Consider the following 26,426-nt stretch of genomic DNA (forward strand, 5'->3'; position numbering starts at 1 on the left):
CATGCTAATTAAGGGTCGCCGGAGATGGTAGGGTCGCCAGAGATGAGAACCTTAATCTAAAATGACTAACGGAGCATGCAAACAGTCCGGTCAGACCCCACCGGAGTCAATTCCGGTTATAAGGGGATGATATACAAAATACATGAGTGAAAAATGTTAAGGACCGCCGGAGTAATTCCGGTGCTAATAGTAAACCTTAACCTAGGATCATGCGTCATAAACAATATAACAGATTGCATAGATACCGCCGGACACAGTCCGGTAGAGGTATGGTAAAGACATAGTACGGAATGGTTAACAATCAGTAAAGGGAGTACTTGCCAAAAAACAATGGTTATAAAACTCCACTTCGATGCCGGGGGAATCGAGTTACACCATACTTATGGTGGCGGCGGGGGAGGCATGGTGAGCGCCGTCCAACCACACACCATACCCACCAGAGTGGTTACATGAGAAAGGGTAACGGGAGACCCGACAAACTCCGGAGATAAGACCTGGCAAAAGTCAAGATAGATTCCTAGGCCTATGGTCGATGTTCTAGTTGTATCAAACAGGGAAAAACAAGCACAATAAATGCTAGCAGAAGAGCGGACACTGAGACGGAGGCCAGTTAGGTGGATAACACTAACTGGACCCCGTGCTTTCTCCACGGGTGTCGGTCTTAAGAGAACGACGCCCTGGGCAGGGAGAAACTCGGTCACGTGTCTGATGCTAGGGAAAGGGTAGGGAATAGCCAAGTGGTGGGAACCTACAGTGGTGGCCAGATGGGTGGGGACACCCCCTGGGCGCCGATAAACAACCCCACGGGTGTCGGTCATGGAAGAACGACAACCAAACGCTGGGAGAATACTAGGTTACACGCCAAATGCTAAAGGGTTGCAAAGTGGTGGTAATCAATTAGCGGTGGCCAGGAGTGGGAAAGCACCCCTAGATACTGATAGAACTCCCCACAGGATGCCGGTCAAAGAGATCGGCGTCCCTGTCACAGGGAGAACTAGGGAAACCACCCAATGCAAAGGAAGGGGTAAGGGATGGTTAGGCTAGCGACACAAAAAGGCTCAGAGCAACCCTGGACCCCAGGCTCGCTTCCCAGTGACAATTTTTACCCGGGTAGGAAGACAAGCCGAGGGATGGAAGGGGAGGTGGGAGGAGAGGGGGAGACGTGCACTGCTTGGTCGCCTCCCCCGACACCGACAGCTCGGACAGGAGTAGGCTACGAATGAAAAGACCCTCGCTATTCTAGCCTAACTCATAAGACCCAACAGCCTGAGTCGGGCAGGCCAAAACAGGGAGAGGGTGGGAAAATCATAGGCCTAATAACACCTATCCGAACCAGACGACAGTCAGGAGGGCCAAGAACGTGGGACTCTCCTACCCACCCATATCTCCCTCCAAGCCTCAAAACGACCTGGTCGGGGAGTAGGGAGCAAAGAGCCGTAAAGGGAGCCTAACTTGCCTAGGCTAACCTTCCGAACCGATCAGCGGCCAGGAGGACTAGCCTAGAGACCCAAAACAGGAACTATCTGACTAAAGTACCAAAAAAGTTAACCAAACGATGTGTGAACATAACACAATAAATATATATCCGATAGAAATATAAAATTATAAAAGGCCTCATGTAGAAGAGCCAGGCCAAACCACTCGCGACATATGGAACGCGGGTGGTAATTAAATGGCCGACCCTACGTTAAGGCATAAACAATATTAATCCAAAAATATAAATGTCATCTGTTATCGTATACATTAGAAAATATCATTAGCATAACAGTACCATCTTAGAGAATATACCCTAACGCTGGAGGAGGGATGGGTCCAGGGAAAAAGGGGATTATGATCACAAAGACGAGAGGGGAAAACCTCCCTAGCCTAAGATAAAGCAAGGACCCGTGCCCCACCAGGGAAAGGGTAATTCAAAATAAAAACTCCGACAAGGAGTGAATATGTAAATATGTAAATAACACATATATAAAACATATTATCATACAGCAAAAGTGCAGAATCATACTGCTAAACCAAACGAAGACTGAAGGTCACGTGTGGTCAGAGAGAGAAAAACTGAGACCGGCGTCATATTCAACCCCGTAATTATCGAATTAGAGGTTAAATAAAGGGTCTCAAAACGCCAAAAAACTGAAAGGGAGATGGTACTCAACTTAGATGAAGTAAATTCCTGAACGGAAGACATGCCAGCGCACAGAAAAAAGCAAAAGCAGCACACGGTCAAAAACCACAACAAAGCGCTGGCTCGTGCACAAAATGGAATGCCAATATGGCGGCTGAGATGTTGGTAGTCGGGGAGCTGGTGCGGGCTTTGTAACGGCACATCGCTTTGGGGATTTTGAGATTGGAAACCTCTACAGGGCGGAGGCCTTGGCAGTGGCAACACTCACCCTTTCCTATATACAACTCCATTTTATGGAGTTCGCACTGGGGGTAGTAACCCCAGCATTGCATTTAGCTTTTCTCTGGTATGTTTAGCAATGAATTTACCTAGAAATATGTGCTAGATGGTTATTTCACCGGGTGACACAGGTCAAAGCCCAGAAATATAACTTTTGGAGTACCTTTGGGAAATAAAAATAAATAATTTTTTTATTATAAATGTATTTGTGTGTCATAAAAAAATACTAACATGATGTAAAAAACCTAGAATTTTGTTTGGAGGAACATGTCCCATCATTCTAAACTACCCACCTATTTTAGATATGCTCTACACAGTAGTACTACAGTATCCTGGAATATGTACTGTACACAAATATCATTTACAACACAGCAAAATATCAGTAAAATGTATGTACATTATGCATGAGTGCAGTAGACAATGCACAAATTTATGTTAGGCTAAAGAAAATGTGCATTTCTGAATTATAAGGGATACATAAGATTAACAGTTGTAGGTGTGTATGTAATGTTGTAAGATGACTCTGAAATATTGGGGTGTTTTGGAATGATAGTTTTAGGTATATTTTTGTTTGAATTATTAAGTAGAGTGGTGAACTGTTAAAATAGGCAGTTATAAGCAATTTAGAGGTGTATATACTTAATAGTAACAGTTGTAGGAGGGCAATGTAAGATGACTGGGTGTTTTGGGGTGATTGTTTGGGGTGTATTTTTGCTTGAAATGATATTAAGTTATTTGGTATGATAATTTAAGGTATATTCTTGTTTTAACTATTAAATTACGCAGTGAACTGTTAAAATAGGCAGTTATAAGCATTTTAGTTTAAATATACAGGGTATTTGGCAGTTATAAGCATTGTTAGAGGGGATTTTGCATTTCCATGAGTGGGTTCTGGAACCTATCCCTATGAAGTTAAGTATATCTTAGTTTAACCAGACCACTGAGCTGATTAACAGCTCTCCTAGGGTTGGCCCAAGGATTAGATTTATTTTTACATGGCTAAGAACCAATTGGTTACCTAGCAACGGGACCTACAGCTTATTGTGAATCCGAACCACATTATAGCAAAGAAATGAATTTCTATCACCAGAAACAAATTCCTATCCCCATGAAAAAGTGGAGGAGCACTGGATAAAGATAACATATGAAGTATGATTATGTATATATATATATATATATATATATATATATATATATATATATATATATATATATATATATATATATATTGTGTATACATTTGTATGTGTGTGTACATTCACAAAGCTTAAACTACAAATGTCATTTAATATAAAATTCATTCAACCTTTGAATAAACACTGAAGGAGAATTTATAAGTGATAAACAATGCACTATCAGCTGGACTCAAACACCAAATGGTTGGGGAATAACAACTGTTGGCAGTGTGGAAGACCCTTCTAGCATATGAGGATCAAGTACAGGGCAAGAAGGTAGCACACATTTTGGACAGTACAGTACAAAAGCTCTGGCTTATCTTGGCAATCAAGGCTGTACAAAGTTTGAAACTTTATTTCTGCTTACAAGTCTTCTTACCTGGACAGAGGAGAGGAATGTTCTGTTGCCCCAGTTTTTGCCAGGAACAGTGAACTTTGTGGTGGACCAACTGAGGACTTTGCATCCACAAGTCTGCAAAGGACTTTGGAAGGTTTTGGTCACTTCCCCTTTCTGGACCTTTTCTACCACCAGGTTCAATAATCACCATGCTCCCTTGCTCGATATACATTAAAGGGTTGTGGTGAAATTCTGTGTGGCTGTGAATTTGCTTATAACTTTAGTGACTCCTTGGTACCACACACAGTAATTCCCAGACCTTCTTCCTCTGTTAGTAGATTGCCAAAGGCTTCTTCCACCAAGTAAGGATCTTTTCAAACATCCAGGAGAGAGTCAACTGCCTCTTGCAAGCAAAAGGCTTTTCTAGGAAATCCAGAAGGTCAATTATTAACTCGAGAAGAAGGTCAACAAACACCTTATACCAAAGACAGAGGCCAGTGTATAGGGCTTAGTGCTCTGCCAGAAGGATTTCCTCCACCAGTACCCCTATAAATGTTGTCAAATTCTTTATTTACTTCACAACATCAGAGGTTTTTCACTTCCCTCCATTAAAGGGTATGCCCTGTTAGCTTCTGTATTGAGGTTTACTAGTCCAGATATTTTGTCTTAATGTTCTTACCTGCCATTTGCTTCTTCCAAATTGAGATTCTTAAGTCTATGATTAAACCCTAGGCTGGAATTTTGATGTAATGCTCAAGTATTTAGGCATATCCCAGTTTGAACCCCTGAATAATGCCTCCCTAAAAAAATAGGACAGTTAAGACACTTGTTTTTGTTAGCCTTGGCCTTGATGAAAAAAGTCTGTGAGCTCCAGGCCTTATCATGCCAAGTAAGCTTCACCCCCTGAGAAGCAGTTCTTTCTCTATTGCCCCCTTTTCGAAGAATAACTTTTGAGTTGTGTGCTGTGCCTTTGTCTTTCAACATCCCTAGTCTGTCCTCTTTGTTATTAGATTGGGAAGATACTTCCTGTGTCCAGTCAGAGGCCTGTCGATATATTTGCAAAGGACAAGGGAAATCAGATGAAAAGTAAAAACCTAGTTTACAGCTAGGAAGCCTGGTTTACCTATGTCAAAGAATGCCATGGCTTTTTCCGTTCAAGGCCCTGGTCAGGGAAGTACAGGCTAACTTAGACCCTTCTTACATACCTCTCCTGAAAGTAAGATTCGACAATGTGTGAGTGGTTGCAACCACTTTGTTTTCCTAGGAAAATCTCTCTAGTGAGAGTTGTCAGAGTAGCTCACTGGAGATGTAACTCTGTATTTTTACATCATATTGTTCGTGAGATGTAGGGATTCACTATGTATTGTGCAGTGCTTTTGCCCCTCATTTCAGGAGGGGAATTCATATCCTAAACAATTAGGGTAGCTGTACTCACTTTTAGTGTGTTAAGCTAAATGTGTGAGTTAATTAAGATTGAAAGGTAAATGTGTGAATTAAGATTGATAGATTTGTACAGCATTTCAGATTTTTATAACAGATTGAAATTAAAGCAAGTGTACACCTTTGTTGAATCTCTCTCTTGTATCAAATTCAAAAGAATTATTTCTGTCCTTTTTATGCTGTTATTTGTAACCATTTATTCTTGAATTGCATGAAAATGTATGCATTAATGGGGATGGATTTAATTTATGGTATATTTAGGAGATTCTTTTAAAAGTATGAAATGAAATTGTAAAAATTCTCTTTTTTTTTAAATATCTTTAAAAGGTTATTTTTGTTGTCCTCTCTTCCCTGTCATTTTTAAAAAATAATTTTTTTGCTCTATTTAACTGTGCTAAAATATTCAGTCTGCTTTGTGACGTAGTATTTTATAGTTTGGAATTAAAGCAGGTGCAAGAAAATCCTTATACCTGCTTGAATTGTATACCTTCTTAAAGTAGGTTGCGTATTATGGTGCAGCCTGAGGAGGAATAACCATGGATAATTGAGAGGATACTGTTTACATTTTTGTAATTCCAGCAGATATGGTAATGCAAAGTTTAGAACATAAATTTCTGAGTAAATTTTAATTTTACGGTAATCTCTGTATTTACAATTAGATATAGCAAAATTATGGAGGACAGCGAAATTGGACGAGGCAAGAAATGGCAGTATTTCCAGGCAATGCGCTCCGTGTTTGAGGGTGATCAGAGTTATGAACCAATAAAGATTGTATCTACCATGACTTTGCCTCAGATGGTAAGTATGAGTTAAGGACTGTCACTTGACTACTTCAGATGTATTTTCATTCCATTTCTGATACATCAGAAATGGATATACCTGTACATATATAGTCAAAATTTTTGTTACTCCTAAAGTCAACTGCATTCAGTTTCTGTTGCACAAGTCAGGCTGCACACCAAGCAGTAATCACCAAATGTTAACTAAATAATACACGTTCTCCCCCTTTAATACTGACCCAATTAAACTCTGCTACTTAATGTATTCATTGCAAATGTAAATTATGCTAGCTTACTTGCATGGTTTTGACTCAAACAGTAAATAAACACATAAAACAAGTTATTAATACACGAGTATTGAAGGGAAAAATGTATTTGTACAAGTTGGCATTCACTAATGCTTTCTGAATTTTTTAAACAATGTCAGGTTGCTGTACAGGATTCAAATTTTAATTCTTTGAAAAGAAAACGCAAGAAGAAAGAGTTGAAAACAAACTCTTTAAAAATAAAGGAGAAAGAATGAAAATTGGCATTAGAGATAGGGGAGGGTGAATATGAAGAAAAGGACTCTTTGCACTACCGGGAAATTGATTCTGAGAACAGCATTTCCATTATAGTCTGAGTTGCCTCAGAACCTTTTATGATGTGGAATCATAGGGTTGTCCCCTGATGCCATTTTTATTTTTAAGAAGTCCTTTCTTTAGTCAATTTCATATGCTTTCTGCCACCTCAAGCATAAAATGTACAATCAACACCATACAAAGGATTTGTCACTAGCTTATGCTTTGGAAATGCAGAATTGGAGTAGCCATATGTGATACAGTGCAATACAGGAGAGAACATCAGTTAAAAATATATAGAAAGAGAACTTGTTATGACAGTTGCACTTCATTGAAGAACTTGAAAAGTTATTGCCCTTTCCTCAAGGTTTCAGAATGCTTGCTGATTTACTCTGAAATCCATAGTTACTGAATATTTTGAATTAAGACCCAATTGTACCTGCCTTTAATCTGTTCTTATCTGTCTGTGAATCCTAAACATAAGCAGTTTTTATTTTAACAAGTTTTAATTTGTCTTTGTTCTTGTAGATAGACCAGTCTTGATTTTTTTTATTACAATAATACTTCACATCCAATGTTTCTGTATTGGCAGTACTGTATATGCTTAGCTGTGCTGTGTTCGTACAAACCCATTAATGAAGGAATAGGCTAACTCCATGTGCAATGGCCTCAGTCACACTCCAACTTGAAAGATTTTGCAAGGAGTAAAGACCTACTGCACATGCCTAACTCACAATCTACGCTCCTGGGTTGATTGTGCTGCTCCACTTCTGAGGGTCATCACTTGTTCCTATTACATTGTCATGTGCCTTTTGTTAATTTTTCCATCTACATATACATGTGAACTCCTTGCTTCACTTTTATTTGTATTGCTTACTGTTGAGAGCTTTTATTAAAAATTTGGTGTCTTGTTTTTCCTTATTCTTTTTCAGGGGTTATTTATTTATTCTTTAAATATTTTACCTTTTTCCTAGTATATAGTAATGGTTACCTTCAATTCATTGTTTATCTTGTAGGTATTCATTGCTGCATATCATTTTTGTTTTTGTAATATTAGGAGAAAAGGGATTTTGACAAAGGAAAAATCTATTTCTGAGAGAGGCCCTGTGTCACCCGGTGAAATTCCTATTATGCACGAATTTCTAGATATAGATATTGCTAAATATACCAGAGAAAAAGCTATCAGGAAATGCTGGGGTTACTACCCCCAGATCGAACATCTATTATGAAATAGACGTCGGTATAGATAAGGGTGAGTGATTGTTGTCACTGTCACAGGACTGCACTCTAGATATCCCAATGACAAAACCCCCGGAACGTGAGGAGCCGATCTAACGCCCGCACTCACCTGCCCGCCAACCGACGACCCCAGCGCCATCTGTACTCATTCCAGGCTAGCACCCCCACAAGCTTGGTATGCCTACTGGGAGGGAAATCTAGACCCTGGGAGGGTCACCAGGTGACACAGGGCCTCCCTCATAAATTGATTTTCCTTTGTCAAAATCCCTTTTCTGAGCTCGTCCCTGTGTCAGCCGGTGAAATCATGACAGAGAATCATACTAAGCTTTGGTGAAAGTCTAAAAAGGAGCGAATAGTTAGGTGGACATGTATAAAAACACTATTACTGAAAATAGTTTTAATTATCCCTCAAAACATGATTAAATACCAAAGGTATAGGCAGATAAACTGAGTTATAACTAGGGATACAATTAATATCGCAGTAAAGGACATGAGAAACAACTATGTACATAAATAATACTATAATGGGAAGGTACTAAGACTAAATAAATGACAGAAAATTTATAAAGGTACCTCTGGCTTAAAACTAAATTACAGTAAACATAACATGCCGCAAACTTAAAAACTAACACCGCAAAATTGTACAACATAATATGAGGAGCCAGGCTGTGAAGCATGTCTGGTCCAGGAGAAAATGGCAGGGCAAGTAAATGAGGCAGGCGGGCGGGGAGAGGATAGGGATTAAAGGTTAATTTAAGGTGGAGGGACAATGCTCCCTACAGCCACTGCAGGAACTTCAGAGCTTCCAGTGATTTCAGATAGTGGCGTTTGAACACTGATGGAGATTTCCAGCCCGTATACTTCTTAAGCTCATCAAAATTCATATTATGAAAATAATTAGTGGAGGTAGCCACTGCTCGGATATCATGAACCTTGGGGACTGAATCCGGATTAGCTTGCTTAATGAAGTATGGAATTTGTTGTCTAATAGCCTTTAAAGAAAGCGTTCCTCCTTTTTCCCTGATAAAAAGAGGACCAGACAAACACTGAGAAGTTCTCCGTAAATAGGCCCTCAAGGTAGCGACTGGGCATAAAGACAGGTCTTGTGGAAGAGGAACAACCTTCCAGGGGGACCACCTATCCTGAGGGTCTTCATTTTTTGCTAAGAACCTTTGATCTGGGGAAAGTAGAACTTCTCCTGACGGGAGAAAATCCACATGATTCGCACCTCTAGAGAGAGCAGACAGTTCTGATATTCTGGCACCTGAAGCTAGACTAATTAGGAACAACGTCTTCCTTAACAGATTCAAATAAGAACATTGATCGTATTAGTTTCTGAGGCTAATTTTAGAACATCGTTAAGAAACCAGGAAACCATATGTGGACGGGTCGCTGGTCTCAAACGAGCGCATGCTCTGGGAATGGATGAAAAATATGAATCTGTTAAATCAATCTTAAAGCCATGCAAAAACACCTTTTTCAAAGCCGATTTCACTGTGGTAATGGTGGCCGGAGCCAGACCTTTTTCAAACAGTGATCTAAAGAATGATATTGCCAAATTGGTGGTCATGACTTGAGCTTCAGATTCCTTCAAAAGATGCTAACTTTTTAACTGCTGAATCGTACTGTCTGAGGGTAGAATCTCTTTTATCTGATTCCAGAAACAGAGTATTAACGGATCAATATCCGCACCTCTCTGAGCGCGAATTTCATAAAGTCCATAAAGCCAGGGCATTCAGAATTCTTGAGGAAGCTGACACAGTCCGTGTTTGCACTACTTGAGTCAGCTGTGGCTTGGGTATTTGATGACACCGCAGTTTGAGCTCCAGAAGAAGAGGGAACCAATTGCTCTTCGCCAGTTGGGAGCTACCAGGGCCACTTGACCTTTGAATGACCTGAGCTTGTGCAACACCTTCATCAGCAGGTTTATTGGCGGAATAGATAGATTTTCTGCCATTTGTTCCAGTCCACTGACATTGCGTCCGTAGCGTGAGCTCAAGGATCCAGGTTGGGAGCAACATAACAAGGGAGTTTGTGATTGCTCTCCGTGGCAAACAAGTCTACCTGAAGGCCCGGAACCTGACGGCATATCCATCTGAAAGAAGCTACGTCCAGGGACCATTCTGACTCCAGCGGAGTTGCCCTGGACAGGGAGTCTGGCGATGACATTCCGGACTCCTGCTAGATGGGTAGCTGATAGGTGCCAGCCGTGTTTCTCCGCCAGGGAGAAAATGGCTATCATCACTTGGTTTATCCGACTCGATTTGGAACCCCTCTGTTTATGCAATGTACCACTACTGCGCTGTCCAGCACCAGCCTGATATGAATCTGGTTGGTGGGGCGAAGTTTTTTCAGAGTTAGAAACACTGCCATTGCCTCCAAAATGTTTATGTGGAACTGACGGAACAGAGTGGACCATGTACCCTGTACCTTTTCTTTTGGTGAGTACCCTCCCAGCCGCTTAACGGCGTCTGTGGATTATTAGAGCTGGGGAAGGGAATTGAAGGGGAACTGACTTCGAAAGACCCTTGACTGTGGACCACGGCCGAGTCTTTTCCTCGGCACCGGAGGAATTAAAGACACCTTGTCCCTGAGCTTGACATTGGCTCGCCTCCGCCACACTCTGTTTATGTCTTTCAGTTTTGCTTTTAGGAGCCGATCTGTTACGGATGCGAACTGAAGAGAACCCAGGATTCTTTCTTGCGTTCTGCGAGAGGCTTTCCTGCATTTGAGGAATTGCCTGGTGGCTTTGGCTATTTCTCTCCGTTTGGCTGGCGGAATAGACAGCTTGTGCGAGACCAGATCCCATTGGATACCCAGCCACTGAAATCGAGCCTCCGGAGTTAGGCAGGACTTCGCCCTGTTTATCTGAAAGCCTAGGGATTCCAGAAACTCGATCACCATGGCTGTAGCTCTCCGGCACTCCCCGGCGTTGGATGCCCAGATTATCCAATCGTCCAGGTATGCGGCCAGCGATATCCCCCGGGACCGTAACTGCTGCACTACCGTGTCCGCCAGCTTCGTGAAAATTCTGGGTGCTATGTTGAGCCCGAATGGCATGACCCTGAAGGAGTAGGCTTGTTTCCCCAGTCTGAAACCTAGGAAGGGAGAGAAATTCCGCGCAATCGGGACGTGATAATATGCGTCTGAAAGATCTATAGAGGTGGTGACGGCTCCACGAGGAAGTAGAGTCCGTACCTGCACGATTGTAAGCATCACGAAATTTGTCGCATTGTATGTAAAGATTGAGACGCGACAGATCCAAGATTACCCTTTGTTGACTGGAGTCTTTCTTGGGAACACTGAACAGCCTGCCTTGAAATTTCAGGTGCCTCACTTTCTTTATGGCCCTCTTTTGGAGTAGTTCCGCCGCAAAGTTCCGCAGAGCTTTGGAAGACGGCTGATGAAATCTGATCAGAGGGGGAGGGCCCTTGATCCAACTCCACCCCAAACCTTTGGAGACTATGCTGTGGGCCCACGGACTGAAGGTCCACTGGTCCCTGAACAGGTGAAGTCTGCCACCCACCTGACTGGTCTCACTGGGAAGGTGCAGGTTTGCCTCCTCTACCTCGGCCTCCTCTCCCCGGGAGAGGGATCGCACGGCAGCCTTGCCTCTGAAGGAGGCCCTTGCTCTCCCCCCTTGCGCCCCTGTTAAAGGCCTCAAACGACCCCTGGCCCTCATAGGAGGGGTTGTATACAGGAGACGTCATGAAGGAAGGCGCGGCAAGGGAGTGCTGAGCTGGCTGCATCAGCACGAACTGTTGAGGTTGGGCCTTAGAGGTAGAAGGCTGGCAAACTGGCGAGACAGGTACAGCTTGGACAACAGCCTGTTGGTGTTGTCTTCTGTGCCTCCTGTATCTCTTACCAGGTCTATTTTGAGGGCCGGCGGACTCGGGGGTTTTACTTTTAAAAGCGGGGATACCCCAGCGGGGCGCAGACTCTGATTTGCCCTGGTTGCCTCAGCCAGGACATTATTGACTTCTTCTTCCGGGAAGATACTAGCTCCCCAGAAGGAACTTTTCATGAGCTTGTTAGGCTCATGTCTTATGGTAGCGTCGGCGAAGATGTACTTGCGGCAGTTCATCCACGCTACCATGAAGTCTAACAAGTCTGCCTGAAATCTCGCTAACAGAGACTTTGTCAGGACTTGGAAGAGTGGCTCATTAGAAAACGTCACTGCGGTTGATTCCGCCAGGCACAGGGAGTTCAGTGATCGGCTCAACTGGCAACTAGCCTCAAACTCTGGTTTCAGGAGGGCTTCTGGCAGTTTGGGAAGCTGCTCGCTGAATAGGGTGGATGCACACTCCGGGTCCAGCTTACCCGATGTAAAAGTGGCCGGGGCATCCTTCCAGAATTCATCGTCTCCGGGGAAGATCAGAGAGGTGGGATCAGTCTCCCGGAGCTGAGGCAACGGCTTACCTTCCGAGCATGCCTGGGCGGTCGCGAGAGCCACCTTAGTCATGCAGGGGGTCGGGATCCTATCTCCCAACGAGAACATCGTGAAGTTGCCCTTGAAGGGGGTCAACTTCGTGTTCTCCGCCTGCCACTCATTAAAGGTGCGCATCAATGTAGACTGCGCCTGGTCCCTTGGGAAGATCACTGTCTCCTTCAGGACCTTATCCGTCCTTACCCAAGCTTCCTCCGTCAGCCTGGCGAAGCCTGGGTAGGGGGGCAGCAGATCAGGAGGAAAGAATTCCAACTCCTCGAGCCTGCGCGTGCCTAGACCCTCGATCGTTAGGGTATCTTCATGCCGGGGAGCATGAAGGGCCAAACGCCAGGGAGGGCGGAGGCATCCGGAATGGGGTAATGAACTGCTGACCCACCGGAGCGCATGAACCCGGAGAGCATAGTCTCCTGGCTCTGCAGCCTCTCCGTAAGCTTGTTAAGCTTTGATGCGCCTCTGTAAGAGCATTCCGGCAAACTCCTCCGGGTCAAAGGCAGGATGGCGAGGAGGGCTAGCCTTAGCTGCCCTCAAACTCACTCCCTCAGCAGAGGGAGTGGCCTTGCCTGCGGAAGCCACCGGACTAGCATCCCGTGGCTTCACTGGAGGGAAGGGAGTTGCCTTGCGGGAGGTTGCGGACTTATAGCCCTTCGCCTTCCAAGACTTCTTCAACTTGGGGACAGCGGATTGTGCCCTGTCCTCCAAGTAAGAAGATTTTTGAAAGCCCTGAAAAGAAGCGGTGGATGAAGGGGAATCAAAAAGGGAGCCCGCCCCCACTGCCTCACTTACCTCCCTACCTACCTCCTGGTCCTGTTCGGTGTTCATTGGTTCCAGGTCGAGGTTTATGGCCGCCACTTCCTCCGACACCTCCACGTACAAATTTTCGTCCTGGGGAGGCTGGGTCTCTACCCAGATCTGCTCAATGACAGGAGCGGCGACTTCAGGTGGAACAGCCGCTGAGATCCGGGCGCCGGGGTAAAGCAGGTTCCGGATGTTCTCATCCAGAACGTACGGCTTCCCCGACGGAACGTTCCTGCCGTAACCAGCCACCCAGGCTCGAAGGGAACCCAAAGCGTCGTTGCGGGAAGCTTGGTCGGCCTGGAAGAGAGCAGGGACTTAATAACCTAGCGCTCGGTGAAGAGATATATATAAGTAATATATCAAGAACATAAAGTACTTGAAACAAGTGAGGCAACCAGGTAAACTAAAGGCGGTAACTAGGTAACTATAGGCTTACCAACTTGTCCTGGACACGCTCGTACAGAGCGAAGCAAACCTCACAACCGTCCGGGTGCCATACGATGAGATCGTCGATCCGCACTGCATAGCCCGAATGAGAACGGCAGACCACGTGCCCATAGGGCTGGTGCAGCACAGCAGTGCACCCGGGCTCCTCACAACATACTGTCTGTAAGTAGGAGAAGGTACATGAACACACTAATTTAAGGCGCGCCGGAACAGAACCGGCGGAGATAGGGACCTTAAACAACAGCAGGTAATGGAGCATGCTAATTAATTTATACCGAACCCGCCGGAGCATTCCGGCGGGACGATAAATCAGAGCAAAACATGACACACACTAAATTAAGGAGTGCCGGAGATAGTTCGACGGAGCAGACCTTAACCTAAGATCATGCAACTCTTAATTATAAAATCAACTTAAAGTATAATTACTGCGGAGTCCGCAGCAAGCATTAATTTATACGGACCGCCGGAATGCTCCGGCGGGACGATAAACCAGAGCAAAACATGACACACATTAAATCAAGAAACTCCGGAGATAGTTCGACGGAGTAGGACCTTAACTTAGGATCATGCAACTCTTAATTGTAAAATCAACTTAAAGTACAATTACTGCCGGAGACCGGTAGTAAGTAAATGGTTAACAATATAGGATAGCAGTACACTGCTGGTCAAAGTGCTCGGCGCGGACCCTCCGAGATCCCGTGCCTCCGTCACTTGGTTACAGCGGGAAGGGGCGGGTAAATCATTACCTCCAGTTAGTGTACAGCTAGAGAACTAGGTGTGACTAAGGCCAGCCTACTGAAAACCAAAACCACCGGAGTGGTAATAGGTAAGAAGGCAACGGGAGGGCCGGGGACGGCGGAGCGGAACCAGCTAGGAAATGTTTGAACCCTGAGGGTGATCGAAGTTCAGCCCGACCGGAGGAGAGCGAACCAACGAAACACTAGCCGAAAGGTTGACACCAGAACGGAGGCCAGGAGGGTGGGTGACTCTCAACTGGGAACCGGACTAGTCCCCCACGGGGTGACGATCGAAGAGACCGACGTCCCACACACGGGGAGATGACACACCACTGGCAAAGTCAGGGAGGCAGTACTTAGAATGGTGGAATCGAGAGTTATGTTCAAGTGGACGGGGACCCCCATCCACTGACTAAAACTCCCTACGGGGCATCGACACAGTTGTATTGACTTCCTGCGCGCAGGGAGACTCATGACACTCACCAAAAGTACTAGGGGAGGATAGGACAACAGCACTAGTCTATAGCAACGCCAAACTCTCACCCTCCTCTGAAGGCACAGCCCAGACAGTAAAAGGGAGGAGAGAGAGGAGAGGAAGAGGGGTGGAAGGGAGAGAAATTCCCGTAAAGTAGTCCAACCAACAACCGACCCATAGGGTAGAAGGGCAATGTATAAAGAAGATCCCCGTTTTTATTTTCCTTCTCTCCTCATTAGAGGGAGGAGGGATGGGGCTTCAGATGCCCTAGCGAACCCGAAAATGGGCGGTAAGGCGGATGGAACAACAAACGGAACTCCCTCGACCAGCCTACCCCCTCCCTCCCCGCTCAGCGACAGTCGGGACAGATGGGAGCTAAGACAATGCCAAAGCCTAACCTGAATAGCCTAACCCACCGATTGGAGCGAGAGGGCTAGGCTAAGATCAATTACTGATAAGTACCGCTAAAGTTAACCAATAACTACATAAGTACACATAATATGATCGAATATACAAAAATATAAGAACTTATGCTAAGCGTATAGCCTAACCGAGCGAGGCGAACAGGAGGTAGGCAGCCAACTGGCTCCACCTGACGCCGAGCCCGGACCACAATAAATCCGAATTATCCATGTCATCCATTACACTACAAATCAGAGAAACTGACAAAAGAAAGCACCACCTTGGAGAGGGAAACTACCAGTGCGAGAGCCTGGTATCAGCTATGAATTAACTGTAAGAACCAAGATAAGGGGAGGAAGCCTCCGTGAGGAATGACGCTAATCGAGGTACCAGGAACTGCCCGACATAGATAAACACCTCCAAAAGGAACTTCTTGAAGGGGAATTACGAAACATGAGTAAAATTGTAAACGACCGAGAGAAACCCCTGCAGAAACAAGCTGTAAGGGTGTACCTCAAGGTCATCATGGCGGAGGCGGCGAACGTTGGGGAGCGTCCAATGTATTACCCTGTAAATATTAATTTACGGGTCAATAAAAGCCTCACTGATAATCAAACCCCACAAGAAGATGGTACTTAACTTCATAACGGTGAAATTGCTTGAAGACATGATGAAATTCACGGAAAATTGGGGCAAAAGCCAGCAAAAGAAAATGATCTTCCGGAAGGAAAAACGTGCTAGTATGGAATGAGTACAGATGGCGCTGGGGTCGTCGGTTGGCGGGCAGGTGAGTGCGGGCGTTAGATTGGCTCCTCACGTTCCAGGGGTTTTGTCATTCGGATATCTACAGAGTGCAGTCCTGTGGCAGTGACAACAATCACTCACCCTTATCTATACCGACGTCTATTTCATAATAGATGTTCGATCTGGGGGTAGTAACCCCAGCATTTCCTGATAGCTTTTTCTCTGGTATATTTAGCAATATCTATACCTAGAAATTCGTGCATAATAGGAATTTCACCGGCTGACACAGGGACGAGCTCAGAAATTGTATTTTTTTATTGTGGTATGTATATTTTCCCTCAATTGCAGTAGTGTTCAGGATTTATTTTACATTACAGTCTCCAGGTTGGGAACATCTTGATTTACAGACAACTCATGCTTGTGAACAAACTCCAGTAAAGTAAAGTAAAGTATCTTGTATAGAAAATTCAAAATACTTAATGATTGAAAACACTGTTTGTCCTGCACTTCATTGCCTTGCGCCTGCTGCTAAGCTGCTTGTTAGAATCAGAACCTTTCCCACCAGTGTGAGATAACTGCTTAATCTCATATTTGCTGCAGATATTGAATCTTTTGCCTCTTGCCTCCAGAAAATCCAGTGAAAGTGCTGGTGATCCATCAGAAAAAAAAACATTTGAAACATGAGTAGATATAATAGCCGAATTAAAAAAAATGGTGGTGGGTGATATGTCATTTACACTTTTCAGATAGAAGAAGCTATTACATTTATAAAATGTACGGTAGGTTTAGCCAAGAAAAATTTTTTTTTTTATTTATAAACAATTCCAAAGTGAGCATAATGTTACATTTCATCAGCAGACCTCATTACGCCCTCTATGCCCCTTCCCCAAAATATGCACACAATGTTTATACAGAACAAAGGTTTATAAAATTGGTATTGCCAAAAATAAAACAGTATTTTTGATAACTGTTACTTTGAAGGTGCAAAAAAGGATTTTGACAAAGGAAAAATCTATTTCTGGGGAGGGACCCGTGTCACCCGGTGAAATAATCCATTCAGCACTTATTTCTAGGTAATTCCGTTGCTAGATACCAGAGAAAAGCTAAATGTAAAGCTGGGGTTACTACCCCAGAGCGAGCTCAAGAAATGGAGTCGTATATGGTAAAGGGTGAGATTGTCACAATCACGGGACCCTGCCCTATAAAGATTCCCAATGTCAGAAGTCCCAACGAGAGAGGTGCCGATACAAGCCCATGCACTACTCAAGGACTGTACACAAGACAACACTAGCCGCATTCCATGTTAGCACCCACCCCACTAGAATGATGTTTATCATGGGAGGGAGAGAATGAAAAACAGGTGGGTCACCGGGTGACACGGACCCCTCCCAGAAATAGATTTTCCTTTGTCAAAATCCTTTTTCTGGATCGAGGTCCCGTGTCAGCCGGTGAAATAATAACAGAGAAATAAACATCATTCTTATGCTAATAAAGACTTAAAACAGAGACGTTGAAAACTAGGAGAATTCTACCTTGAACATTAGTAAGGTCCTCTAAATTCATGTAATGAAAATAATGTAAGTGGTCACCGTCTAAGATCATGAGCTTAGGATTGAACCTGAATAGGCTTGAATTAAGAAAATACTTTCTGCCAAATAGCAGACACGATGACAACAGTACCCCCCTTTTTTTTTAAAAAGAGAGGATCTGACAAAATTGCGAGGTCCTGTCTAAAAAAGCCTGTAAGGAGAAAACTGGGCACAGAAACAGACCTTGTAAAAGGGGAGTACTTTCTAAGGTGACCACCGAAAATGAGGACGTTCAACTGTAGATAGAAATTTAGGGATTAGCAACACTACCCCTGATGAGGGGAAACCAAAATGATTGGTTCCGCTAAACAGGGCAGACAGTACAGGAAAACTAACACTAGAAGCTAAGCTGATTAAAAATTTTTGGGTCTTCCCCAACAAGGAAAGGTAAGAACAAGATGATTGTTGGTTACCGGGCTAACTCCGATACATTACTCAAAGACCAGGAAACCGAATGTGGATTTGGAGTACTGGTCTTAGACGAACAAAGACCTTAGGGATGAAAGTTAAGAGCCTGTGAGTCTGGTTCCAACAAAACACTTTCCTCGAGGCCAATGCGGCCGCATCATTACTGTAGCTTCGAAAACTATGTGTAGAGTGCTAGTTACTTAACTGCAGAACCATACTGCAGTAGAGTAGGATCCCTTAACTGATTTTAGGAAAACAGTAATAACAGGACCAATATCAGTTTCCTCCTAAACTGTAAGATTCACAAAGACCACAAAGCCAGGGCATCAGAGCTTGAGGGGGGCTGACGAGGCTGAGTTTATACCAGACGTGACAGCTTTTTAGTTTGTGGCTGAATTGGGTTGCAAACAGACCTACTTCCAGGTCCAGGAAAAGGTCACAAGACTACCTGAATGACGCCCGTCTAAGAACTATTCTGACATCAGGGGGGAGGCCCTGGATAGGGAAAAGGTAGTGACCTTTGGACCCCTACGAGAAGGGTGGTAGACAGAGGCACTTGTGTCTGTTGGTTATGGAGAAGAATGAACCATAACCTGAATGAAGCAACTCAAGTCCAAAACCACTTGTTTACGCAGCGCACTATTGCTGTTTTGTTCAGAACCAGCCTAAAATGAAACCTCTTGGGGGAAGAAGTTTCCCAAGGACAGGAAGACTGCCACAGCCCTCCAAAGCGTTGATATGGAACTGCTGGAACGTGACCGACTAAGTTCCATGTATTTCATTGGCCAAAACATATCCATCCCACCCGCCCAGAGAGGTGACGGTGTGGAATACTGAGGCCGGAGGGGAAAGCTGGAGAGGAACTGACTTCGGTAAGCACTTGATTGTTGTGCAAGGCCGAGGCCACTATTCAAACAGGAGGAATCAGGAGACACGTCCCTGACTCCGCCATACCCCGTTAAAAACTCTAGCTTTGACTTCAGAGAAGAAGAACCGTCACTGAAGCAAACTGGAGAGAACCCAAGACCTTTTCTTGGGCACCGAGAGGTATGCTTGAGTTAATACAATGATAGGTCGCCCTTGCTATCTCTTTCCGCTTCCACTGGATTCACAACTACTGAAGGCTACCCTCCGGAATCAGGTGGGATTCCTCCCTGTTTACTTAGAAGCCCAGAGACTCTAGAAAACCGATTATAATGACCGGCACCCTCAGGCAATTCCCGACGCTGGGTGTCTAAATGAGCCAGGCAACTAGATATGCAGCTAGCATAGCCTTCTAATACGGAGCTGTTGAACTACGGTATTGTTCAAACTGGCAAAGACTCTGGAGCTGCATTGAGGAGGGCATGAACCTGAAGGGGGTACGCCTGCTCCCGAGTCTGAATCCCAAGAAGGGATAGGACCTTTCTGCAACCAAGATGTGAAAGGAAGCGCCAGAAAGGTCTATAGAGGCGGTTCGGCTCCACGGAGCAGTAGGATCCGAACCCACAAGACTGTAAGCAACCGAGACTTGCCGCATTGAATGAGGAAAATAAACTGGACATGCCCGGAAAAATTCTCCAGTGGAAGGGAACTTCCTTGGCAGACTGAAAAAGCCTGACAGGCCATTCACAAAGACCCCCAGAACTCTGGCCGGAGGCTGATTGAACCTGATTGGGGGAGGGGGACAACAGTCCAGCTCCACCCCGGGCCTTGATAACTATACTCTGGGCCCAGGGACTGAAGTTCCAGTGGCCCTGAAAATGGTACAGCCTCCCACCCATATGAGAAATACTACAGGGAGGAGGCTTGATTGTCTCCCCTGAAGCGTATGCCTTCCCAATTTCTCGGAGAGGAGTAGGATGCTTCCCTGCTCCTATGATAACCCCGAGGGTCAGAGCCTCTGGCCGAATGTCTAGTGAAAATTCTTTCCTTGGGTTTTTCGTATGAAGCAAAGAAAACTCCCGGCGGAGGCACATGGGGAGGCAGAGACACACGGGGTGTTACAAGGGGCTGATGTGTTGGCTGAACCCGCACACATCGAGGTGGAGGCTGGGAGTGAGAGGCTGACGGCTGTCCAGGGGCAGAAACCTGAAGAGCCTGCACCACCGCCTGAGCAGGGGCTCTTGAACTACATGAACTTCTTGCCGGACTTGGGATAGGGCCCGCAAGATCAGATCGTTTCTGCTCGTAAGGTAGACACCCACGAGAACGGAGGCTCTGGGTAACATTAGTAGCCCTGGACGGACCGTGAATAACACCCACCTGGGAAAAGATTAATTCTCCAGGTGAAACCGTTCATAAGATTTTTCGGCTCAAGGCAGAACGGCAAGCCTGACTTACACCTGTTTCAGCTTCCGGAATTGACTCCGAAGCTTAGGAGCTGTACGCTGAATAAATTAGAAGCGTAGTCCGGGTTAGAAGATTCATTGTGAACGTATCTGTGATATCTGTCTCCCGGAAATGCCTCAGCGGTTTATTTTCGAAACAAGCCTGTTGATAAGAGGGGCTACATTCGAGTAAAAGGGGTAGGAAGCAGGGCTCTCAAAGAGAGCACGGTAAGACCCCACAGCTGGCGTGAACTTGAATTCTCCGCCTGCCACTCCGTTAGAGTTCTCAACGGAGACGATGTGCCCAGCCCTAGCGAAGATGAGGGCTCACTTAGGGATCCTGCCAGACAGATGCCATGCTCCTTCTGACAGTCTGGCAAAACCCGGATAAGGGGATACCAGGCCGGAAGGGAAGAAATGCCCTTCCACCAACCTCCGTGTGCCCACACCCCCGATAGGAGGGTGCCTTCATGCTGGGAAGCATAAAGGGTTAGGCGCCAAGGTTCCCCAGACTGGAGGGGAAAAGAGGTGGAGGTGTCCGGAACGATAGAATTCCGGAACGGAGCAGGATTTAACAGGTGATCCATTGACAATGAGTCTTGAGATTAATCTCTTGGGATTTAAGCTCCTGGGAAAGGGAAGGCACGGACCATGAGGTAGATAGATAGTTTGATAGGTTGACAATGACCCTCAAATCAAGCTCCTTATAAGGAGACCCGTAAAAGAGTCTTCAACAAAGGAAGGAGGGGGTAACCGCCTTGCTTTGCAAACTTGGGACGTGTCCCTTTCCAGAAGACGAGGCCAAACTCGTAGACGGCACCGGATTAGAGATCCGAGACGTCCTCGAGGGGGCCCCGGAGTGGGTCTTCTTGGTTTAAAAAAGGTTCTTTTTTAACTGATTTCACCTTAGGGACGGTAGACCAGGAACCGTCGAAAAGGGATGAGAAGCTAACGAATCCCCTAAAGGAAAAGTTTGCCTCACCTAATTCCGAGCTAAGCGGAAAAGGTTTGCCTCAATTATTCTCGCACCTACTTATCGCTCCGGGACGATGTTCACAGGTTCGAGAACGAGATAGAAGGCCGCAATGTCTTCAGAAAACTCTCCGTAAACAGTTAACTTGAAGCGAAGAGTTACGAGACTTGCGTCCGGCCTCCAGGAGGGGGAAAAATTAGGACCCCAAACACCGGAGGAGCAACTATTAATAAGTCATATGAGACGGAGTTTGGCGAAGGAAAAACCGATAGGTGTATATGAAACCTACCGATTTATCGAGAATCTCGCCCGGAGACGGAGTTTGGCGGAGGAAATCGATAGGCGATATGAAACCTACCGATCCACCGAGAATCTCGCCTGGAGAGCCCAAACACCGAAAGAGCGACTATTAATAAGCCACATGAGGCGGAGAACCGATAGGTTTATATGAAACCTACCGATTTATCTAGAATCTCGCCGAGACGGAGTTCGCGGAGGGAAATCGATAGGCGATATGTGAAACCTACCGATTTATCGCGAAAGAGCGACTATTAATAAGCCACATGAGGCGGAGCTTGACGGAGGAAAAACCGACAGGTGTATATGAAACCTACGGATTCATCAGGTAGCCTGCTCGGGAGAGCATAGCATACAACGCAATCTGTCGGGTGCCAAACGACTAATAATAAGCCAAATAAGGCGGCGTTTGGCGGAGATAAAACCGACTGGTGTAAATAAAACCTACGGATTCATCAAGTAGCCTGCTCGGAGAGAGCATAGCGTACTTTACAACCTTCCGAGCCAAGAATAAGTCACATGAGGCGGAGTTTGGCGGAGACGAAACCGACAGGTATATATAAAACCTACGGGTTCATCAAGAATTCTGCTTGGGGAGAGCATAGCGAACTTCATAACCTTCCGTGCCAAACTATAAATTCTCCAAGACAGACTGCGCACCGGAATGGGAACTATAGACTCCGTGATCGTTGGCTTGTTGCAGGATAGCGGAGCATTCCTGCACTCGACAAAACCAGCTGAAAACGTATGAGAAATGGGCATGCTGGAACGGATGCGGAGCAGAGTACCGTGGCAGCGACTTAGCCTAGTCAGACCAGGAAAACCCCGGAGAAAACCGGGCTAACAGGACAAAACTCATAGACATAAAAACAGAGTCAACGGAACATTCCGGACCGATCATGTTTGAACAATATGTGACGAAACAAACAAAGTGGGAAGGTTATGAACTGTTCGGAAGTGGGCGCACTCAGAGCCAAGAGAGGAAAACCCCGGAGGAGGATATCCTGAACGTAAGTGATAGCGGTGGAGGAATAAACGCCGACCGCTAAACACTAAAATCGCCGGAGCAATAAGCAAGGAGAGCGCCCAACAAGATAACGAAACACCGAACAGGTAGTAGCAAAATGGAGGGGGAACGCCAAAAGTAAATAAAACAGAAGACAGTTAGGTGGAAAACGCTAACTGGCCTCGTATGAGATCCCAACAGTGAGGTGCGAACACGTAGGGAAGCACCTTCAAGGGAAACAGTCGACGTAAAAGGAAGGGGGAAGGATAGGCCAGGAGGTTGGTAACCCAAAGTAGCGACCAGGGTGGGACAGCACTCCCGGGCGCCCAGAGATTCTCATAGATCCCTCGCTGTGTGAGCTGTGTTGCACAACAAGAGCGAGAGAAAAGGAGAGGAAGGGCAAAACCTCTATGGCCAGGAGAGCAAAGAAAGGTAAAAAGAGTGTGAACAGGAGTGGGGAGAGCACTCCCGGTCACCTCCAGGTCCAGGTGGAGTGCCAACCGATGAGGTCAGACACACCGAGGGACAACCAATCAATGCAGAGGAGGGGATGTAGGCTACAGCATAAAATAAGGATAAATTGCTCTCAAGCCTTGGAAAGTTAACAAACCTTGAAAACAAACCAAGGGGAGAGAGAGAGCAAAGGATAAAAGGGAGAGAAGGGGATTCTCGATACCACAAAAATAATATATATATAGTCGGTAAAAGAAATGTGAACAGGAGTGGGGAGAGGACTCCCGGTCAGCATTGGTAAGCAACCCAAAGAAGGATTGAACTAAGATAGGCTACGCAGGTAAACCCTCGCTATTTCAGCTTAACTTATTAGGAACATTAGCCTAAGTGAAAAGCCGAAACAGGGAGAGGGTGGACGTAGGCAATATATCCAAGCCAAAACCAAACAAAGGGAAGCACCAGACATAAAACACATATGTACAGAACGAGATCACAGACATGAAACTCATACGTACAGATCGAGATCGTCCCTCCTTTAACGATTTTTCCCAAGGGAAAAGTGTTATAGCCAACCCCTAGGCTAACCTAACTGAGGCGATGCAAAGGAAGGAAGCCTAGGAGAGGGGTAAAGGCTAACCAATAACTCAAATAATGCATAAGAAAAACAAAAATTTTCTATAAGGTACATGTAGGAGGATAGGCAGGCCCAACATGACATGAACGTGAAGGGAAATTGCCAACCTCCAGTTAAATGAAAGTACCCCAAAATTAACAAAATTCAAAAGCATCCGAGCACAAGGTCAACTTAAATGTACCAATGAAAATCATGTTCCCATAAGCTTAGAGAACTGAGTCTAAAACAAGGCAAAATAAATCCAAAATAAGAAGCGAATAGGCCCGAGGGGGAACCACGTAGCCTAAACAGCAAGACAGCACTTGACCAGGAAGGGAACACAAAATTCACAAAATAAACAAAATTATAAAAACAAAGTAAAAACAAAATAAAAACCGTAACAGTACCAATGAAAATAAGATCCCCAAAGGCTAAGAGAAGTGAGGGACAAAATTAAGGCATAATGAGGCCATGATAATAGCGAATGGGCTCGAGGGGGTAGCTCGTAGCCTAAACGCTCAACAGCACTTCTCGTAATGAAGCCACGATAAAAGTGAATGGGCCTGAGGGGGTAGCTCGTAGCCTAAACACTAAACATCACTCTCGTAATGAAGCCATGATAAAAAGCGAATGGGCCCGAGGGGGTAGCTCGTATCCTAAACGTTAAACATCACTCTCGTAATGAAGCCATGATAAAAAGCGAATGGGCCTGAGGGGGTAGCTCGTAGCCTAAATGCTAAACAGCACTTCTCGTAGTAAAGGGGTACAGAACAAACATAAAATTAATCAAACCCACTAAAGTTAGGAATCATTAATTGGTAAAATATCCCAAATAAAAAGGGATACTAATAAATAACACAAAACAAACATGCCGACCCAAGACCGAGAGAGGTCAAGAGACGCCGTGAGAGGAGATCGAGACGGGCGTTATAAATCCCTTTAATTATTAAACTAAAGGAAAATAAGGAGCCTCAATCGCCTAAAAACAATAAAACACTGGTACTCAAGTTGTTGAAGAAGAACCTTGCGAGGATGCCATAAAAATGCCAAAATAGAGCACAAAATAAGGATCACAACGAAATTACGTGTGAACGAAATCACGTGCTAAAATGGAATGAGGCTAGTGTTGTCTTGTGTACAGTCCGCGAGTAGTGCATGGGCTTGTATCGGCACCTCTCTCGTTGGGACTTTTGACATTGGGAATCTTTATAGGGCAGGGTCCCGTGATTGTGACAATCTCACCCTTTACCATATACGACTCCATTTCTTCGAGCTCGCTCTGGGGGTAGTAACCCCAGCTTTATATTTAGCTTTTCTCTGGTATCTAGCAATGGAATTACCTAGAAATAAGTGCTGAATGGATTATTTCACCGGCTGGCACGGGACCCCGATCCAGAAATATCCTGATGTTATGATGTGGTTCATGTATTAGTAATAAAATGGATAATTCCTTCTCAGGTTACTGTTCATCACAACCTTTATTTTATCTTTTTTGCAATTGATTTTCAAGTGCATGTACAGTATCATGTATTGTAGCATACCATAGCATTTTATTTGTTAAAGCCTCATGCTTAACAACGATATTCATATGCGAAGTTTAGCCTAATGGTCTGATGGTAATTTCGCCTTGATGGTTTTATAGTCTAGGTTAACACAAAACAAAATAGGCTGTACCAAGTTATCTGACGGCATGGAATAAGTCTGTGCATACATACGTACTGTACGCACACAATTGCATTTATCTTTTAATTTGAAAAAATAAAAAATGAGAAAACACAGTAAACATAAATGAGAATACTGTAGCATAAAATATAAGTAAAAAAGTAAAGGATGTGAGTGTTACTGTGCTTAGACTTTAATGTAAACATACCTCAGTTCTCTCTCTCTCTCTCTCTCTCTCTCTCTCTCTCTCTCTCTCTCTCTCTCTCTCTCTCTCTCTCTCTCTCTCTCTCTCTCTCTCTCTCTCTCTCTCTTGTAGCCTATGCATGATTGTATTTACCTTTGGTTTGAAAAAATAATAATGAAAAATACAGTAAAAATATGAACGAGAATATTGTGGCATAAAATATTAATTAAAAAAGTGAAGGAGTTTGTGGTTACTGTACTTGAATGCAAACATACCTCAGTTATTGTTTCTCTCTCTCTCTCTCTCTCTCTCTCTCTCTCTCTCTCTCTCTCTCTCTCTCTCTCTCTCTCTCTCTCTCTCTCTCTTGTATCTCAGTACTCTACATATCCTTTAATAAAATGTGAATTACTGTGACATAAACATAACAATAAACCAAACAAGCTTTATCAGGCCAGGTCTGCTTAGCCCTCTTCACCCATCAAACACTGGATCCCCACCCACTCCCAGCCATAGAAACTGCTGCCCAGCTCCACCCCCTTCCAAATCAACCCCCTTCTCTGAGTCTTCCTCAGCTCAGCCTTACTGCCCTCCTCTCCCATGGTGGCAAGCCATCCAACAGCCCCCATGGAAACTTTTCAAGGCCTCCCCAGCCCCCAAACAAAACCCTTTCCCGTTTCCCAGTCAGTCTGAGTGTAGGCAGTGTCACCAACATTTTCTTGATGTCGCACAGCATTGCCAATCTTTGGAGGGAAGTTTTTTCAAATATTTTGAAATTATATACATCATATCTTTGGAGCCTTGATTGCTGGTCCGGGTGTGTCCGTTATTGTTGAGTTTTGGATAATGCTGACCCAGATGGATTCGTGAGATATGTTTTCTCCTTTGGTTTGGACTGTGACACTTGCCAGCTCGTTTTTTATGCCTATTATGACTCCTCCTCCATCTTTCTTTCTA

The 26,426-nt window shown here is 44.8% G+C and overlaps 1 protein-coding gene across 3 annotated transcripts in view; it reads left to right on the top strand.

Annotated features, from left to right (window-relative positions):
• LOC136827877 (uncharacterized) overlaps positions 1 to 26,426 on the top strand; it is an 870,075-nt gene that overhangs the window by 800,322 nt on the left and 43,327 nt on the right. For 2 of the 3 annotated variants that reach the window (XM_067085339.1, XM_067085340.1), the window contains exon 10: positions 6,013 to 6,151. The exons of the other annotated variant lie outside the window; for it this stretch is intronic. The gene's annotated coding sequence lies outside the window, so the exon portion shown is untranslated. The remainder of the gene's footprint in view (positions 1 to 6,012; positions 6,152 to 26,426) is intronic. 3 annotated transcript variants of the gene reach the window in all.

Source organism: Macrobrachium rosenbergii, chromosome 42, assembly GCF_040412425.1.
Source record: "Macrobrachium rosenbergii isolate ZJJX-2024 chromosome 42, ASM4041242v1, whole genome shotgun sequence".
In the NCBI taxonomy this organism is placed as follows: Eukaryota; Metazoa; Arthropoda; class Malacostraca; order Decapoda; family Palaemonidae; genus Macrobrachium; species Macrobrachium rosenbergii.